General features: G+C 44.9%; 1 protein-coding gene across 2 annotated transcripts in view; it reads left to right on the top strand.

Annotated features, from left to right (window-relative positions):
• Positions 1 to 19440, top strand: part of Aff3 (AF4/FMR2 family member 3) — a 442217-nt gene that overhangs the window by 115224 nt on the left and 307553 nt on the right. The window lies entirely within an intron of this gene.

Genomic DNA, 19440 nt, shown 5'->3' with positions numbered 1-19440 from the left:
TAGGACTTATGGGTTCTTTAGTTTGTCGACAGAAGCCTGTGTTCCAAAGGATATTTTGGTTAAATAAAAGGCAGTGACTGAAAGGCACATCAGTTTCACAGAATCGATGTGGGTAAAAGAAAATTGATAAAGATAATAACTGTCCAGGGAGTCCTAAGTAAGAGGGAAACACTTGGCCCCGAGCTTAAGGCCAGCAAACCTGGCATTAATGGAATGGGGACAAGAAAAGCAATCGCCACAAATCAAATCCTTTCATACGGTGGGTCTGTCTCTTATTCCTCTGAAATAAGAAAATTGCCTCATATTGGGAAGAAGAAATCACTGCTATTCTCTGTGTCCTCTTGGCATAGTTGTCTCTCAAATGCGCCCTGTCCCCGATGACCACCTCTTGCTCACCTGTGCCCCGTGGTATTTTTATATCGGTACAGTCAGGAAAGAAAACACGGCCTCATCATCAGTGTGTCTGTGGAGCTCTGTGTCTTTCCTTCTGGCTCTTGAGCCAAGCATCCTTGAGGATGAATCGAGATTGCTGACCAGCCGGGAGGGGGAGGGGAGGAGAGGGGAGGGGAAAGCCAGCAGCACAACATTTATTTCCATAAGTGATGTTACTCCTATGAATATGAAACTCAAAATCTTCTATTAGCTGAAGTCATGCAATAAGCTGAGGTTGAATTGCTTGCCATAACAGTAATGGTGCTATAAACCCAGAGACATCACCGTGAGTTTTCACATTAAAAGAAGAATTGGCCAGTAACTTAGATTTAATTAAGGGCACACAATTATGCTGAGGAGTAGTTGAAAACCATAGTCAGTGAGAAATAGAGACACCGGGCAGAGCGCTGTGTGCTTGTCTACGCTGTGTGTGCTTTATGGAGTTCAAGTCTTTATCGATGCTAGGACTTGAGATGGTGGATCTGCGGCAGGAAAGAACACATTGACTCTAAAGATAGTAGGCCAGAGAAACAACCTTTGAAGGTAGAGAACGGATCAAAGAGATCCCAAAAGTCTGCTGGGGGCAGGAGTGGGGGCAGGGATGAGGTCAGGGGTGGGGCCAGGGGTGGGGTCACTCTTTGCTCTGCAGAAGCTGATGGTTGCCCAGCACACTCATGGGACTCCTCCCTGAACCTAAATCTTCCTGCTCAGCTTCAGATCCATTGCGGCCCCCAGCATATGCCCTTTCCAGGAATACCTCTCTCACATCACACCTCATGCTAAAATGAGCTACTTCTCAGAGTGATGTACTCCAGTTGAGTGTGTGGTGGACACTTGCTGAGTACCAAGAGGCAGTGCTGGGGTTCTGCTAGTCATGGACTCTTTGGAGGAGTCTGATGGGGACACAAACCTGTCTGTTAAAGAAACGGGTCCTGTTGGCACTCTTCCACATTGTTTTTTCTTTTTGGACAGACTTGAGTCACGATCCTTTGCTGTACTTGCTGCTCTGGTTAGAGGGTCCTCCTGCCCTTTCCTGAACCTGCAGGCCTTGGTCACCTTATTTGCTGTTTTAGACTCGTCAGGATGTTACAGCGAAAGTACTATAAACTGGATGCTGTATAAATAACAAGCATCACCCACAGTTTGGAAAGTTGAGATGCCCGAGCAGAAGGTCCTGGCTGATTCGATGTCTAGCAGCCATGTTCTTGTTCCTCATGTGCTGCCTCTGTTACCAGTTCAAGCCCCATTCCAGACGGTTTCCCTTATAATCCAGCCAGCTCCAGCTCCTCCACGTTCTAATGATGCCACTTTGAAAGGTTAGGTTTCAACGAATGAGTTTGGGAAGGAAACAACGTTTAGCAGTGATTCATCTATTCACTGATTTAGATACATGTACCTAGAGTTTGTCCGGGGAGAGGCTCCTTAAAATGCCCATCCTCTCTACAGTGATGGCAGCCGCTGGGGTGGGGTGGGAGGCACTAATCGGATGGGAATTCTGCTCCTGAACCTCAGAGGAAGCAGGCTGCTATCTCTGGATTACACCACCTTGTAGAATGTTCTGCATTTTCGCTCTGGGACTTGGGTTCCCGTCATCCTCTAGAGCAGCAGAGATCTGGGCTGGATATCAGAGTAAAGAGATTCCTTTCTAGAGAAGCACTGGCAGGGCCTAAGTGATCACCTTGGAGTCATGGCTAAGAGGCTACACTGAAGAAAAGGTTTGGTCAGATATTTGCAGGACTCTGAGCAACTCAGTGTCTCTGAAGGCAGATCTGACAAGACAGACGCTCAGGACCTCTACAAAGCCATCCTTGTAATGAGGGCAGGCACTGACCAGCACATTCCCAGCCCCACCCCTCTGCCAGCCTGGACTCTGGAACAGGCTTCCAGTAGGAAGAGCTGTGTGTTCCCTAATCCTGTCCCCAGTCCCCAGAGATTCCTTGGGGATATTAGGTTTTCAAGAAACACAAGATCAGGTCTCGTGTGTGAGAGCAGAGCTTACATGAATTTCAATTTCAAAAGCCTGTACTTGGCTTTAAGTACATCTTTTCTCTGAGGAAAGGGAGGGGCCCAGCTCTGCTTCCAAAACAGTTAGATTGCCCCCGTCTTCTTTGTTGGACAACTCTGCCCAAACTCAAAAGAAAGCTGCCTGCAGTATTAGGCCTTCAGCTTTAGGCCAGGCTGAGCACTCTGTGCACAACCTAGTGGGATCTGTTCTAACCCTGGGCTAACGGAGCAGAAGGGAACAAGGCATGGTGAAATCCTATTCAAGCCATCCCAGACACTGGCTGTCCTAGATGGCTTTCTTGTTTGCTCGTTGTTTGGTGCTGGTGGTTGTTGCTTTGACACAGGGGTCTCACTGTATTGTTTCCAGGTTGGCGTCCAATAGTGTCTGCTTCCCCCAAAATAGGGAACATAGGCATCTATTATTTTGCCTAGTTACTTTTTTAAAAATCCCTTAAAAAGATCTTCCAGTGTCATAAACTTTGACTGCAGTTTAGCACATGCTCAATTTCCTCATTCTTGAGTTCAAAGCCCATTTCTTCGGCTGACACCTGCCCAAAACCTTCCTCTATCCTAACGCCAATTTAGTATTGGCTTTCAGCTTTCGCCTCTCCCCAGAAGGAACAATTTTGGTAGTAGTAATTTGAATTCAGAAGAAAAGACTTGCTAGCATAATTCAAACTTGGTAGATGCAAGGCTTTTCTTTTTAAGGAGAAAAAATGGGAGGGAGGCCAACAAATAATAGATATTTCTCTGCGGACAACATCCCACCTGAAGTCTGCCCAGCCCTGGATGAAGCCAGAAGCTTTGTGCTGCCTGTCCACCACTGCAGAGACTTCTTTGTCGTCCTGCTGGAAGGGAGCAGGCCAGAGCATTCTTTGTGGGTTTTAGGGGTTTCCTTTGTGAATTCAAGAAGCAGTTAAGTGAAATATAGAAATTTAGAGAATACTGCAAGGGTCACTCCAGAGTCAAGGATCCATCATTTTGCCAGAACATCTGCTCTGTCTGGAACAAAACCATTTAAAAACCTGATAAATACAAAGTAGTTAGAAACACACATTTGTCCCTTTAGGAGTTTCTCTGTAGGATCTCACTGAATGCTTGGACCCCAGAGTTGAGTCCCGAAACCTAAGATAGAAGGGGTCTTAGTCAGAGGTGGAGTTGAGTCATTTCATACCAACTCTTAATTCATGTCCACAAAAATATAGTATCTTTCTTGTTATAGAGGAACAGAGTAAACAGATTCGTATTGAAGGTATAATTCTCTGTGACTTAATTGGAAATTTGATTTAATTTAAATTGGAAATGCTTTTTCATCTTTGATGTATTCCCCACAGGATTTCATGATATCTGGTAGAATTTAATCTGGAATAAGGGTTGGTGTGAACCTCCTCCTTGCAATTCAGAAAACCAGCTCTGCTGCTTGCTACATACGTAGGTAGATGGCACAAGCCTGCCACCATCATATGTCTTCTTACATCTTTCTCTCCCTCTCTCTTCTATGGGTGTGTATACTTCCACGTATGTTTATACTACATGTGTGTGCAGGTACACGTGCACAAGTATGCATGCAAGTGTGACCAGGCCAGAGGAAAGTCTTGGGTGCTGATTTTGGTAGAATGCTGGGTTCTTTTCTACTTTGTGAAGTATTAATTAAATATATTTAATTCTACATTCATTCACTGTGGTAGCAATAAGATCAGTGATGTTATGGACCTGGGTAGATTCGAACTTCAGGCCAGCCGTGTGTTTGGCACTTTGTAGTTTACTATCAAGCACAAAGATGTAAATAACTGTGGTGAGCCTTGTTGTATGAATGGGTTAATGCACTATCAGCCTCTGCATGCATGTTCCTTCTGCAGGCTTCTGTGTTGGACCACACAATTCTGATTATTTCAGGGGTCAGCTCCTCCTGTTCCTTCAGTGACTGAGCTGAAGGTTTCAACATCTGAGTTCTCAAGCATCATTAGGTTGGGTTGTCTTCTGGGCATAGACTGAGGTGTTGTATTTCAACATAACTGTCTCACCACTGGCTCTGATGGTTCACTGTGTGTGTTACAACCTGGGGAGACAGTGCTTCTGTTTCACAGGTACCCAGAATAGGCTGGGGAGAGAAGAGAGTCAACTAGATCCTGTGAATTAGCCTTTTGTCTCAGTCCTGTAATGACAGATGTCAACATCTGTGTGCATTCCATACTTGACTGCCAAACTAAGTCTCTGCTGAGAAAGGAACTTTGGCCATTGCCCATAAGTTAACAAGAAGTCATTCTCAGTTTTCGCTAGTCGGAGAGACATGTGGTTGTGGGATGGGATAGGGAAGTGTCTTAGTTAGGGTTTTACTGCTGTGAACAGACACCATGACCAAGGACAACATTTAATTGAACCTGGCTTATAGGTTCAGAGGTTCAGTCCATTATCATCAAGGTGGGAGCAGGGCAGCATCTAGGCAGGCATGGTGCAGGAGGAGCTGAGAGGTCTACATTTTCATCTAGAGGCTGCTAGTGGAGTACTGGCTTCCAGGCAGGGTCTTATTATAGCCCACACCCACAGTGACACACCTACTTCAACAGGGCCACCCCTAGTCCAACAAGGCCACACTCACTCCAACAAGGCCACACCTGCTCCAACAAGGCCACACCCACTCCAACGAGGCCACACCTACTCCAACAAGGCACACATCCTAATAGTGCCACTCCCTGGGCCAAGCATATACAAACCATCACAGGAAGGTTCTAGATCAGCGGTGCAGCAGTGTCCTGCTAGTGAAGAGCGGGTCCTCCGTGGATCTCGGCAGCGATCGCTCATGCACTCTGCAGTGTACCTTTCATCGACGCAATTAGCTTCTTGTCTGGGAGTGTTTGGGTACAGCATCTGTGCTTGTCATGCAGTCAGTGTCAGAATCGCTCAACACAGTGCTCACTTTTGTGCTTGAGTGCGCTCATTGATGAGCACACAGGTGTTAAATTAGATTGGTTTCAATCTATTGTGTGAAGTCACCAGGCGCCAGCTAATCCCTGCTCCCGCACAGGTTTCTGATGTCTAGGTAGCAGGAAGATGAGGAGTAATCGGAGTTTTAATCAAATAGGAGTTATAAAGATTCATTTAATTTTTTTCTATCACATTTTTTCTTAAGGGAAAAAGGAAAACAAGCTTTTTTTTTTTTAAATAGGCATGGCAAGAAGACCTATGCATCTTACATGGCCACACATTTGACTCTGTATTATAATCTATATACATTCAGTATTCAAAATCCTTTAACACCCCCCTCCCCCGGTCAGACAGTCACAGGCCAAATAGTTTTTTTTGGGGGGGGGACTTATGTTTAAATGCAAATTCAAAAGGTAGCTTAGAAATTCATGAGCAGTTCCAGTGCCTGGGGGCTTCTCCAGTGCTGGGGCTTCTGGCTTGATACAGGGCTCTTATTACTGAAATGGCTCATCACGTCCTGTGCTCCAGAGGAGGCACCCTCTGCAGACACCTGTGCCCCAGAGCAGCCCACCGCGCAGGGCCAGCTGCCAAGCAGGCGAACTAATTAAAACAATAGCTGCAGGGACAGTTTGCACGAGGAATACCTGGACCTGCATCAGGAATCTCCCATGAAAGAACTGGTTTGAAACAAAGCACAATATAAACACCCCCACCCCCACACAAAAAAATAACTTCCAGGAAAGAGAAACCTTGTGAGTGAGACTTGGACATCCAGGGCTCAGGCTGTGCAGTTTCCTGCACCGAAGAGAATAGGAGAAGTTATTTCATTACCACTGAATTTCTCACCACAATTCTCTTCTGCACAGATAGGGGGCTATCAAACTTAAGGAAGACATGGGTCAGTTTTAAGTAGCCTTTTCTCCTATATGCATAAAATATAAGGCTAAAGTCATCCATTGTAGGTGGATGTGTGAGCCTATGGGCAAAAAGTCTTTATGAAGTATTCATATTTAATACAGATAGTGGAAGGCAGAGCCTGTGAGAGAGATTGGTTATCTGCTTCAGTTTCCACCTCACTTAATGGGAGTAGAGGTCTTGGATGTGGTCCTCTCAAGTCCTGTGTATTAAAGGCTTGCCTTCCAGAATATGGCTGTTGAAAGATGGTGGGATCTTTAAGAGGTGAGGCATCGGGGAAGGCATGAAGGTCATGGGAGTGGAGCTCAGCATCTGAAAGGTCTGGTGTAACCCCAACCTCCTTGGTACTCTGGCTCCCCAGCTGTCCCTGGTTTTGTCTGATCAAACATTCCTGCCATGATGCACTGCTCAGTCACAAGCCCAGCAATGACGGCAGCTGCTCGTGGACTGAACCTCTGAAAATCGAGAGAATGTAAATCTTTTTGTAAGTTGATTCTTTTGGGTCTTTTGTTACTGTGACTGAAAGCTGTCACACACTTTCCTCAAATGAAATCTTAGCTCGGAAATGTTTTTCTTAATGAATTATTTTAGGCACAAGTGTACTATAATACAAAGACACACGATCAGAGTTAGTGTGGAGCAAACTAAGGAAAGTATCTTTACCTCTGCTCCTGGGGATGGGGAGGGCTGGTGAGTCTGCATGCTTTAGAAATCATACAAGGTCCAGCAGGACAGAAGTTCAATGTACCACATGCAGTTTCAAGATATTTCTGGTGAGATACCATATGTCTCTAAGCGAGTGTGGCTAGTATGACAGCTTGACCCTGAGGAGTTTCAGTGACCGTGTGAGGCCAGAATTATCAGCAATGTAGTATTTCTACTAGGTGGCAGTGGCCATGGTGTCTGCAAGGCAGCTCTCACCTCTTGTTTATTTACATTTTTTTTGTACTGAGGTGCCTTAGGTCCCCGACGATCCTATTCTCAATCCTCTCTACCCTGTCATAAACTCCCGAATCATTGCCGTTATCTTCCCCATATGTAGATCTGTTGTCTGGCTCCTCAGTAAATCACGGAGCAGGTCCATCTTAATCACTGCTACTCTTTGGAGGGAGAAATGTCCTAAGTCAAGAGAATAGAGGACCTGATCAAAGTGTAGCCTGCGAGTAAAACAAAGTAACACTTTTTCAGGGCTTTTCCCTCAATGGCGCCTCACAGACCATGCTCGCCCAGCAAGGGAGGGAGACATCATGTGAGACTTTTATAAATCAAGAGCTGCACTGACATCAGCAGCTCCGAGTGTGATTGGCTGGCCTGTGTTGCTTTTTACTAGATAAATCTTTTGACTTCCAAGTGACCTTGAGGATCTAGAAGTCAGGTGTATCCCCCAAACCTGGAGAGGGCTGACATCAGGACCTTTTCATTCAACACTATTGACTTTAGTGGCAGAGTTAATGCCATGATTATAGTCCCCTGCTGTTGAACCTTTACCTATCTGGTTTCTGGCCGCGTGCCCTGGATGGGAAGTTGGCTGTGCACTGGGAAGAACCACACCGTGGTGGCATCCAATGTTAGGTGTTTCACTTCTTGATGGAGTTAGGCATTTTCTCCTTGAATGTGCATAAATAGGTCATGTTCCTTTGCTTGTGGTTTATATAGTGGAAATCAATAGGAGTCTTTCTTTTCATTTTCTTTCGCCCATGAAGTTCCAGTGGCTGGGCCTCGGGATATTTTCCAGATCGTCCATCCTGCTTTAAAACCTCCAAGGGTTTTTTGTGGTTATTTTTTGATTTGGCCTTGGGTCTGCCTTGCCACTGTGGGGCTAGATGATGAGTTACTCTTTAACTGAAAATTACCTTTAGATTACATTTTATATCATTTTACCCAGCTCCAAGTTTTCAGTACACAGTGAATCAAGCACTACACTCCCAATCAGCAGAGTAATGTGGAGTCTGAGTTATACAAAAGAAGTTTAACACACATTTTTGAATATATATATGAATATGTATGTATACATATATACATGCGCGCGCACACACACACACACACACACACATATATATATATATTCATTCAAGAAGATTTCAGCCAGAAGGAAGATAAGACATATATATTTTAGGGACAGTAAATTTTAGTTTGGAGATAATTTTAACTGGAGAGAAAAGATTCTGCTATTGAGAGTTATACAAATGAGAAGAATTTTGATGTTTCCTTTCCAGGACCTCTGATTGATTTAGGCGATGGGAAGGAAAGTGGCAGAAGCTAAGTTTTAGGGAGATTGTTCTAGGGGAAGCAAAGTGAGGAGGAAGAAACGAGAAATGATCAATTTATGAAAACACTCTTGTAAGAAGGAAGTGCTGATTCGTGGGAAAACAGGCAGGAGAGCGAACAGAGATGAACTGGAAGGGAAGCAGGCTCAAAGACAACTCGGGAGGGGGTGTAGAAGGAAGTATTTCAAAATCTCAGGGCCATCTGAAATCTCAGCTTCTATTAGAGGTGAAGGAAAGACAGTGGAGACTTTGTTTTTTGATCCTGTGACTTCATCATAGACACAGGGGTTTAAAGTCATGAGGACAGTGGGGAAATCACATGGCAACATTTTATGCATCCATAGCCTTGTAGCTTAGATTGACTGACTGAGATAGAGTCTCCCTATGTAGCCCAGGCTAGTCTCCAACCTGCAGTTCTTCTGAGTGATGGGGTTATGGGATACACCACTGTAGCCAGCTGCATTTTGTGAATTCACATTTGATCATTGTAGCAATGCTCTAGGACAAGGTGAGAATGACATTTGTCCTGAATATGTAAATGCAGCTGCTTCAGGATCTTAAGATGTGCCATGGCATGACTCTCATGGCCTGGAGGGTGTCCAAGCTGGGCACATGGTAGAAAACCTAAGTTGAGTCTTGAAGCATGTGTGTGCTAGAGAGAAAGGTCTCAGAGACAATCATCAGACAATCAGAGGGCTACTATCTCCTCCAGAAGGTGATTTAGAGCAAAAACAGGAAACTAAAAACGCTGTGTTACAGGGAGCCAGTAGTAAGCCCCTGGATCCCCCCAGGAGCAAGGAAGGGGAGATAAGCCTTATCGGAGACTGCAGGAAGAGGAGCTTCGATAGGAGAGGGCTGGGGTGAGAAACATGAATGGTTCCCAAATGTCAGAAGGTGGAGTGTTGTGAGAATCTAAGCCTGTGAGGAGGATTTCAGTGATGGAGGCAGAGAATGATGAAACAGCTTTGGGAGATGAGGTTCTCATGTAGCCAAAGCCAGACTTGAACTCCTGATTCTCCAGGCTCCTCCTCCCGAGGGCTGGAGTATAGACAAGGACCACCAGCCTACTTCTGGGATATTTTAACTGTAAACTAAGGTTTGCTGTGAAGAAAGGGGAGGTGAGCATGGAGGAAGAAAAGCAGGCCTGGAGGAGAGAGTGAGGAGAGGAAGAGGGATGGGATGAACACTGGAGAGCTTCCAAGCTGTGGGAACAGAAAAGGAGCATTTGAGAGTTGAAATGATGAAGGAGAAAATGCTCCCTCAGGGTCACGGGCAGAGAGCGAGTCTGCAAAGGACAGTGGGGACATGTCTTTCTTTGGATCTGAATGAGGACAACCTCAGTTTTCTGTCAGCCATTGAGTGAATGTCCAAAAGAAAACCATCTTTCCATGCCTGTCTCTTACTGGAACAGTTCTTTACCACTTACCAAGGGGGTCCCATTTGAACACATTATGTAACATTATTTTTCCTCGAAGGCTGTGTCTAGAGAGTGCTACAGAGAGAGCTATTAGACTCCGGGGTGGATCATACCTGGATGCCTGTGCTTTTACCATTATTTAAACGTATGGTGCAGGTGTGGTGAGTCCCTATAAAATTTCACAGACCCTAATTACAAAATGTAATAGATATACACACTTAGAATTATTAATTAGATTGGCAGGACTTTCTTCATCTTCATGTGCATTTGCATGGTATGGGGACCAGGTTTTAGATGAAGAAGTTTCTGTTGATGAGTGAAATAGGTCAAGCCCAGGAGGACGGATAGTGTGTGTTCTCATTTGTAGGTAGAAACTAAAACCACTGACTATAATTTCCTGCAAGGGTTGTGATAGAACAGATGGTTACCTCATGCATAGTACACTTGGCTAGGAGCAATATCTACCTTCTCTTTCCTCGTGTTTTACCTCACGATAGGGTAACTATGTTTGACAGGAATTAATTGCATTTTTTCAAAGTAGAGAAGATTTTTGAATGTTCTCAACAGAAAGAAATGGTGACTGTGTGAGTGACCCCATGCCCCTGACCAAGACCTGATCCCTGTACACTGTTTCCATGGCTCCATTATCATCATCTCAGTCCCTGGAAATATGTGGGATTACTGTGCCAAGGACAGGGAAAAATTCAAAGTCTAAAGGGAAGAAAGAAGTAATTGATGTCTCCACAGACATGGAAGTTGATGCTATACATTCCTGTATGCGAGAGATGCCCAAATGTGGATCTTCCCACCAGTTAGCACACATTCTCCGAGGTCAACTCAGGTCACCAGTCAGCAAAAAAGATGAGTGTGGGCGTTGTCTTTGAAGGTGTAAATACAAAAAGCTCTGCGGTTGGACACCTGGCAAAGTCCTAATGAAGCCAGCCGGCGGAGTGCACAGCTGAGGGGCCGCTTGGGTTGACTCCTTCTTTCTGCACCAAAGCAGCAAGAAATTGGGGGAGAGCAAAAACCAGAAGAGTGCCTCTCTCCTCCTTGACCCTCATCGCCTCCCACAGAGCACAGTAGAAAGCAGACTTCTGTTCCCCTGTTCACCCCCCACTCTCCCCCACCCCCAGGACTCCTGCAGAGGACAGCTGGAAGCAGAGTGTGCTCCTGTGCCCTCCCTCCACTTTCTCCTGGGCTCCTGCAGAGAACGCAGGAGCGGGGCAAAGGTCAGTTGACAGCATCCTACTCCAAAGCATGCTGTGTTCTCCCTGCTCCATGCACTCTTTAGCTTCCTCATCATGCAGAGGCGCTTGCAGCACACAGCCAAGAAGGTATGGCTTTGGCCACTTTGGAGGAGCTGGAGAAGGAGGAGGAGGAGGAGGAGCAGGAGCAGGAGGAGGAGGAGGAGGAGCAGGAGGAGCAGGAGGAGCAGGAGGTGGAAGAGAAAGAGGAGGAAGGGGAGGAGGAGGAAGAGGAGGAGGAGAAAGAGAAGGAGGAAGGGGATAGAGGAGGAGGAGGAGGAGGAGAAAGAGAAGGAGGAAGGGGGATAGAGGAGGAGGAGGAGGAGAAAGAGAAGGAGGAAGGGGGAGGAGGAGGAGGAGGAGGAAGATGTTGAGGGCTCAGAGAAGTAGCCTCAGGGCATCCCCCTTCCTGCTTCAAGGTGCTGTAGCTTCACAGGTATTTTATGACCAACCTCCCTGTAGCTTGCCTTGCTTTGCCTTTCCCCCATGTGCCTCGCACATGTTAAGGGCACTCCTGCTTTGTGTTTCTTGATGCTACTGCATGCTAAATTATCTTGTGACAGCGAAAGCCATCTCAACTCCAAGCTGTACCAAAGCAAAAATGTCAACTAAATTATCTGTAATGAAATCGTTTTCTTTTTTAATCATAGAGTCAACCCAAGTGTGTGGGGAGAGCGAGCGAACGAGCGAGGGAGATGGAGTGCTTTAATTGCAGGCGGTTGGAACACCCAGCCTGAGGTTAAATATCCTTTCATCTTGCATGGTTGTGTCAGAGAGTAGGCATTCTTAAGTCTTAAATGCTTTCGGTTTGGGGATAATTAAAATTGAGTTAGGGAAGCAAAATGAGGAAAATACATGGTTGAGAGAAAAATAGAATCTCCATCACTTCAGGGCAAAGCAGGTTCTAAAATCTGATGGAAATGAAGCTAATTGCTTGCTGAGCTTGGCATCTGTGAAACAGTGAAGCATACGACCGGAAGAATAGTAGTGCTGTCAAAGGTTGTGCGGCAGAGAGGAAGGACTCGTCCATTCTGGGTAGGGGGACTAGGAAAGGGATTTCTGAGCTGAATGGGTCTGTAGGAGAGAATGAAGGTAAGGTCATGTGAGGCTAAGGGATACGAAGCCCAGGTCTTAGACCGTCTCAACTAAATGCATATGCCTGGTTCAGTGAACTGTCGCTGTAGGTGAGATTTGGTGCTTGGTTCCCTTAGAACATTGTGAGCCGTGGCATGATCCCAAATGTATTCAAAGGGAGAGACCCCAGAGACTGTGGAGGGAATCAGGGAGGTCTGTCAAGAACAGTAGTCACGTACCCTGGTGGAACTGGAATCGTTTTGAGTTAGGACAAAACGTGGAAGACATGGGAGGTATTTTGGAACCAGAACTCAGCTATCAGCCATTAGTTGAATCTGTGGGTTCAAATGTACTGGGTTGACAAAGCTTACTCTCAACGCCAATCATGACAGGCACTGAGTCAGAGAATGGGGTACCTTGTAAGCATTGAGAATGCTGGTTCCTTATTAACATTGAGGATGCTGGTGCCTTATTAGCACTGAGGATGGTGGTGCCTTACAAGTATTGAAGATGATGATACCTTATGAGCATCAAGGATGATGGTGCCTTATAACCGTTGAGGAAGGTGGTACCTTATGTGCTTATAGCTCCAAGGAGAAGAGGACTCTTTACTCTTCTTTCTGCTCTGTTTTATCTTTCCATGGTATAAACACAGATCAAATCCATCCTATTATCAGAATGGTAGTGTGACTGAATATGGGGCCGAGAGGGGATGTTTACCATCAGTTCATAAGCCATTCTGAGCCAGCCCCTGCATACCACTGCACCTGGTAAAATAAAAAAGAGGAAAAGATACAAGGCCCACTTTTGAAAGGAGTTCGTGTGGAAAGAGCCAGCAGGCATCTGAAGCTTAATGCTGATGTATAGAATAGATACTAAGGCAAGATGCATGTCACAGGACTTACAGAACACCAGTCCAGTGGTAGAACACATGTGTAACCCTAGCACCTGGGAGTGGAGGCAGGAGGATCATGATTTAGAGTCTAACTTAGATTACATAATATCCTGCCTCAAAAGGGGGAACTGAAGAGATGGCCAGTGCGTAAGAGTACCTGTTATTCTTAGAGAATTATTTTCCAGCCTGTATCAGGTGTCTCACAACTGCCTGTAACTAACTTCAGCTCCAGGGGACCCGACACCTTCTTCTGGCCTCCAAGGACACCCACATTCATCTGTATGGGTTCATACATAGACATGCACATCCATATAATTAAAGCATGAAAATGAATCTTAAAAATGTGAAAACATCAAAGTTGGCTGAGGATGGTACCTTGGAGGGTGTGTGTGTGTGTGTGTGTGTGCAGGGGCTGTGCTGGAGAGGAACAGAAGTGAAGAGCTGGAGGAAAGGGTGAGTGCTGGGAAGCGAAACATGGCGTCAGTCAGAGCCTGAGAGACAGTGATGCCATTAGGATAAAGAACATTTTCACTCTGAGTTTATTAATATAAATATAAATATTTTAATCAGAATTGGCCCAGCATGAATTAATTTTCATAAGGTTCCCGAGGGACCATCATTAAGCTAATTTGATTCTTTCCCATAATCAATTTTCCATAGTGGACTGTTAATGTTTCCCCTTTCCAGTTTCATATTTGTCTTCATAAAATTACTTAAATCAAGATCAATTATTTTCTACATAAGTATCATGACAAAGATTTATCAATAACTCAAAAGCTCTGCTGAAATTTTATTCATTACATCCTTTGCCTTATTGTGTGGGGTTGTTTGTTCTGTTAAGGTAGGGCTAACCTGAGACTTAATAGGTAGCCCAGGGTAGCCTTGAACTTCTGGCAGTCTCCTTGTCTCAGTTTGAGTGCTTATGTGTCTAGCTATCATCGTTCTCTTTAGAAAATTAATTTTTTTGTAGTTTGTCTTCCAGTCACTCTGTTGAACCTCAGAGGAAGAGGTGGAAATCTCAGAGAGCAATCTCAGGCTCTCCTTTTAGAGAATGACATTAAAGTCACAGAGACAGCCCTGATAGTTTCATAAGAAACTGTCATGGTTGAATCACATTAGATTTGGCATCCACAGAGGTCTTAACCAAAGTTTATATTTTGACGTCACTGCAGTGATGCACACACATCTACCAGTCTCATTATTCTGCTTCCTTGAACAGGTTGCAGAAGGCTTCTAAATAGCACACAGATTTCCTGTATAGCCTTTAACCATTTTCCTACAAGCTGACGGCTTGCCACACTGTAAGGTCACAACTAGGACAGTGGTCACTGACATGAAGGCACAGAAGAGTTTCTCTGTCACCAAGATGCACCCCATTGTCTTTGTACCCCAAGATTAACTGCCTGTGGTCACGGTCATAATTCACTCTATGTACTGCTGGATTACTTTCGCTGGTGTGTGGCTGACAGTGTGTGCATCCTACACCTGCAGGTTTTACATGGAGTGTTGAGTACTCTTTCCAAATTCCTTCAGTTATGTGCAGCATATTTTGATACTTTATATCCTTACAGTCATGGAAGTATGTCTCAACTAAATCTCTTACAGTAGCACATGGGATCATGTTACTTACCTAATCCAGTCGTGACAGCCTCTGTGCCATATTTTGGCATTTAGGTTTAAGCCACTGGTTCTTCTGTTTTCTGACCTAGTTCTCATTTCTCTTTTTAAAAGTTCTTGGGAGATTTAAAATGATGCCTCACTTAGGAATTATTTGTTATTTCAATACACATATCTCCATCTACCAGTCTCATTATTCTGCTTCCTTGAACAGGTTGCAGAAACCTTGCTGTTATTCAGATATCTTAACCTGTTTTAAAGGTTCAGTTTCAAGTATTTTTCCTCCTCCATACATTTATGTACCAGGTCAGACGGTGTTGTGTGATTCTTTCCTCCAGGTAGACTGTGACTATTTACATTCCGAATCAGAACATCAGTGGTCACTCACAGGAGACCCTTGCCCTCAAGGCTGGCTTATTAATGTAATCCCTCACCTAAGACTCTTGCAACACAGGGCCTGTTAGCATTCTCTTGTGGAAGTATGGGGAGGCTTCCTGAGGTGCTCATGTGAGGGGGGAGCTTGAAAGGGGACTTGGAGCTCATTGATAACTTTGATGTCCACATGTGTCCCAGGGGAAAGCCTCAGCTCAACCAGTTTCTGTCACTCACATTTCAAGTCAGACTTTTCAGGGACTTCCCAGGGCATTCCACATTCCCTAGTGCACCTTAGAGCTCCTGATGCTTCAGTAGAAAAATCCCCAAAACTTACTGTTTCCCTACGCTGGGCTTGGGTGGATGCTTTCTTGTGTCTACAGATGCCACCATCAATCTAGAGTGCATTGGCTTCTTCTATTTATTACTTTTAAGAACAAGGTCTCCCTGTGCAGCCCTGGCTAGCTGAAGTTCATGATATATAATCACCCTGGCCTGGAGCTCCTAGAGGTCTGCCTGCCTCTTCCTCCAGAGTGCTACCATCCCTGGTCTAACTGATATTTCTTTACATTGCCCCTCCCCCTAGATGGTTTAATAACGCGTGCTACAAGGCTGATCCATTTAATTCATTCTGCTGCTCCTTTTAAGAAGAGGGCATCTTGTAGCGGCTTTTGAAGGACCATTCTCACTGTTGCTACTTCTCTTTGACGCCATCCAAGAAGGTCTCTATTCCTCCTTATTTCTAAAAGATATTGTCACCAAATACAGAGTTCACAGTTGACAGCTGTGTTTGAATCCTGCTGTGCCTCTTCCTAGTGCCCTGCTCCAGATGAGAGCTCTGCTTCCATGGGAGACACCCAACCCCTTCTTGTTAACCATCTCTTCATTTTGGTGTCTGAAGCATTTCTGTTTTGTCTTTAGGTTGAAATCTTTAATGATGATGAGTCTTGCTATACATTTTTTGGGGGAGTCATCTGTTTCTGGGATATACTTAGTTTGTTCAGTATAGGAATTGACATCTTTCACAATATGTGAGATGTTTCAAGACATCATTGTCTTCATTATTGGTACTGTGAATCCTATTTATTTTATTGTGAGAACCAATTGAAGAACAGGACCTTAGCATCTGAACCACACCTGTACCACTGCAAACCAGCAGGGATGTGGACAGTTGGCTCAGAGGTTAAAAATACTTGCTCCTCTTGGAGGGAGCTGTACATGGGATCCCAAGGGCTCTAGATGGGAATCCCAGCAAGATCCAAGAGCTCCAACACACTCTTGGGTATGGGCACCTACATGTGTATACACACCACTTCCCCCCTCCGACACCCAAATAAAAAATAAAAACAAAAAAATTCCAGAGCGCATGTTATAAGCACATGCTAGCGAGAATAGACTTTGTTTACAAACAGGAAAGGGAGAAACGTGGCTGGGTCTCGGGTATCTGCGAATAATGAAGCCGTATGTATTTATGCACTGTTTGTAGAATGTAAGTGCAGATGTCTGTAAGAACGGTCAACGCTGTGCTACTGAGCCTACTCTTCAGAGGGAGACTTTGAGAGGAAGGTCTTTTTGTGAGCTTTGCCTCCCAACTGCATAAGGAGTACACTCTGTTAACGTCAAAGGATTTGTCTGTGAATACAGCTAAACCTTGGAAGTACATCAGACACATGTGATCATTGTGTTGTCCTTATATCCTGTTTCTCCGGCGAAAGGAGACTTTTCTTGGCATTCAGTGGCCCCTCTGTATCTTTCATTTTCTACTCTAACTACTTAATTGCTCCATTCTTGAGAGCGGTTGTATTTCTTGACTTCACTTTAATAGAATAATAATAATAATAATAAAAAGTCTGTTTCTTTAAATACTGTACATCTTTCAAAGATGTTCCCTAGCAAATGCAGTCTTTCCTGCCTACAGATCAGTTCTGGGGTACTTTGTCCTCCTAAGGGCTTTTTGGATGCTTCAGTCCTGGGGGACTTTGTCCTCCTGAGGGCCTACTGGGTGCTCGATTCTTGCTGACCTTCCCCTCCTGTCATTGCAGACTCTGTAAGGAAAGGAACTATTTTGCATCAAACATGGCGTATGTCTGCATTGTAACTGGTAACAGGATTATTCACATGGAAGTTGCTTAGTAGATATTTATTGAGTGGAATTGCCAGGGGACTTTGAGGATTTTGGGGAATAACTTTCAATTGCAGTTCTTTTTCCGGGCTGCCCAACTGCCTTCCCTTGGACTGTGAACACTTAGAAAACGTTGTCTGTGTATTGGCCGCTCTTTGATCAGCATCTGCCTTTGACATTTGCGTAGACCTTAAAATATCCTTTCTGACAGAGGGAGGGGACTGCACAGCAGCCATGGCCCTCATTTGGGGGAGGAACCATCTGAGCCATCTGAGTCTCCTTGTTTTGACAGAGCTGAGGTGGCTCAGTGCTGAGTGTCCCTGGCAGGGTTCCTGCTTGCTTAGAGGCCACTGCCCCTCTTACAGAAACACACGCTCTGACTGTCATCATAATGCCCACCAGAACAGGGATGGCCTCTTGTCCCACACAATGGTTTGGGCGACTTTGATCTACCACTAATCTTGATAGCCTGACAATTCACTGGCCACAAGATCTTTCTAACCTGTGAGGTCAGTTTGGTCCTCTGAAAACATGAGTGTGTCTTAGTCTGCCCCAAGAACTTCCCGAGCTGACGCGTTTCCCACATACATAGACTTCCTCATTTGGCCATCAGTGGAGGTCAGTGGGAGAGAAACATCAGGCTGGATCACTCCCTTGACCTTCTACCTGTTTCATGTGCAACCTAGTGATAGCTATCTTTCCTTATTTGTAAAGAAGTGAAAATTTGTTTAAAAATAATTCAAATACCTTTCCGCATTTGGGAGGAGAGGTCTTGCTTCCTGCTTTATAATGCATAGAAGTATATAATTCATATGAATAATGACATGTAACCTGTGTCCCCACCCCATGATTAGGAAAGTATCTCTGTACGTAATGGTTGTGATATAGACTCCTGTTCCAATTACATGTGCAAGTGCATTAGACCCAGGCACTAGCTGGGCCCTGGTATTTATTGGGTACCATTCTTAATGTTTCTGCTATCCTCTATGTGTGTGAGTAGGTACTTAGAATATTTCGGTTTGCTGTTGGCCTCTTTTCCATTGAATTCTTAAGGTGTACAACTCACACTCTTCCAGACAAGGCAGCAGTGCTGAGCTTTGTACTATCTGGGAGTTTCTTGCTTCCCTTTCAGTCTCCTGTCCCACTCAGAAACCCCTTGCTGAGCTTGCCTGTGATGGACCGACCGCACTGCAGGAATAACGCACGCACGCACGCACGCACGCACGCACGCACGCACGCACGCACGCACGCACGCACGCATGCACGCACGGCCTCTTCCTCAGGATGCTGGATGTGCTGTCAGGCACCTAGATGGATGATGAGGGCCCGGGCCTCTGGAATCTCCTCAGTCTTCTAATCTTGAGTTGTCAGAATCTGGCACATTCAAGGACTGTTGCCAGGTCATTTGCATTACCTCTAATGTAAGAGCAAAGCTTTTACAGGCCAAGGGAACTTGCACCGGTTCAAATCAGATGCTCAAACTGCAGTTTGCTTTGAGCGAGGAGACAGCGGGTTTCCCGTCAGTGGGCTTCTGCTGAGTGTCTGTGCAGTCACAGAGCCGCCCCAGTTAGTGGTGCTTCCTACGGTGGCTCATGTCTCCTACCTGCCAAGCTCTGTCTCAGGAAACATTATTCATTGCTCCCCTCCATCAACAAAGGATGGCCTTGGTGTTTGCTAGCATTTTCTCTTTCCTTTGTCCTGTCTCTCTCCCTTCAGTTCTCCCTGACAGACATTCATAGGTTGATTCTTTCCATAATTGGCTGCCCCTTTCACTGTGTTGGAGGTATCTTTGGATTAAAATAATGTATTTTTAAAATGTATTTTGAGACAGGTGTTGTATGCTTTCTTTAATATGATGAACTAGATTTTCACACATTTGAGCACACACACACACACACACACACACACACGAAGAGGTACTGTTTGTCTAGGGGGAGGAAGGAGCCCAGTGGGAGGGGTATCAAGAGAGGGTGAGGGTCATATGAATAAGTACATGAATATGAATAAGAATATGAAAAAGTACATGACATGAACCTGTGGGGATACAGTGATATCTATCATTTTGTATAATGAACATATCTAGTAAAATAAAACCCTCACAAACAGCTTTTTCGTTTTGTTTTGTTTTGATATTTTGTTTTTTTTTTTTTTTTTTT

This window comes from Mus caroli, chromosome 1 (genome assembly GCF_900094665.2).
Source record: "Mus caroli chromosome 1, CAROLI_EIJ_v1.1, whole genome shotgun sequence".
In the NCBI taxonomy this organism is placed as follows: Eukaryota; Metazoa; Chordata; class Mammalia; order Rodentia; family Muridae; genus Mus; species Mus caroli.
Note: the sequence above shows the minus strand (reverse complement) of the source record. Positions and strands in the feature narration are given on the sequence as shown.